The following is a 346-nucleotide window of genomic DNA, read 5'->3' as shown; positions in this document are numbered from 1 at the left end:
TATTTGAGTAGTTTCATTAGGAACGGAACTTGTAATTGTAATAGAAGCCAGATTTTCTAGTCAGAATACGGTCGGGGAAGACTATCACTGACCGAGCTTCTCTACACTGACCTTTCTTCTGGTCAAGTTCGCAGCTCTTCGAAGAAATCCGATCTTTTCCTAGGAGAAGAGATTGATTCTAGTATCTTTCTTTCAAAGCCACATGCATAGAGAAGACTGGGCCCAAAGCATTGTAGGTGAGCGAGTAATCTCTGGAATATAAGAAGAGATAGAGATGGTTCTTTTGGCTCATCAAATGGGACTCGGACTTTGCAGAAAGAGAGTAATGTTTCCTCCTTTCTCACTC

This window comes from Zea mays, unplaced genomic scaffold (assembly GCF_902167145.1).
Source record: "Zea mays cultivar B73 unplaced genomic scaffold, Zm-B73-REFERENCE-NAM-5.0 scaffold_36, whole genome shotgun sequence".
Classification (NCBI taxonomy): domain Eukaryota; kingdom Viridiplantae; phylum Streptophyta; class Magnoliopsida; order Poales; family Poaceae; genus Zea; species Zea mays.
The sequence above is the reverse complement of the archived record's forward strand: the minus strand, read 5'-3'. Positions refer to the sequence as shown.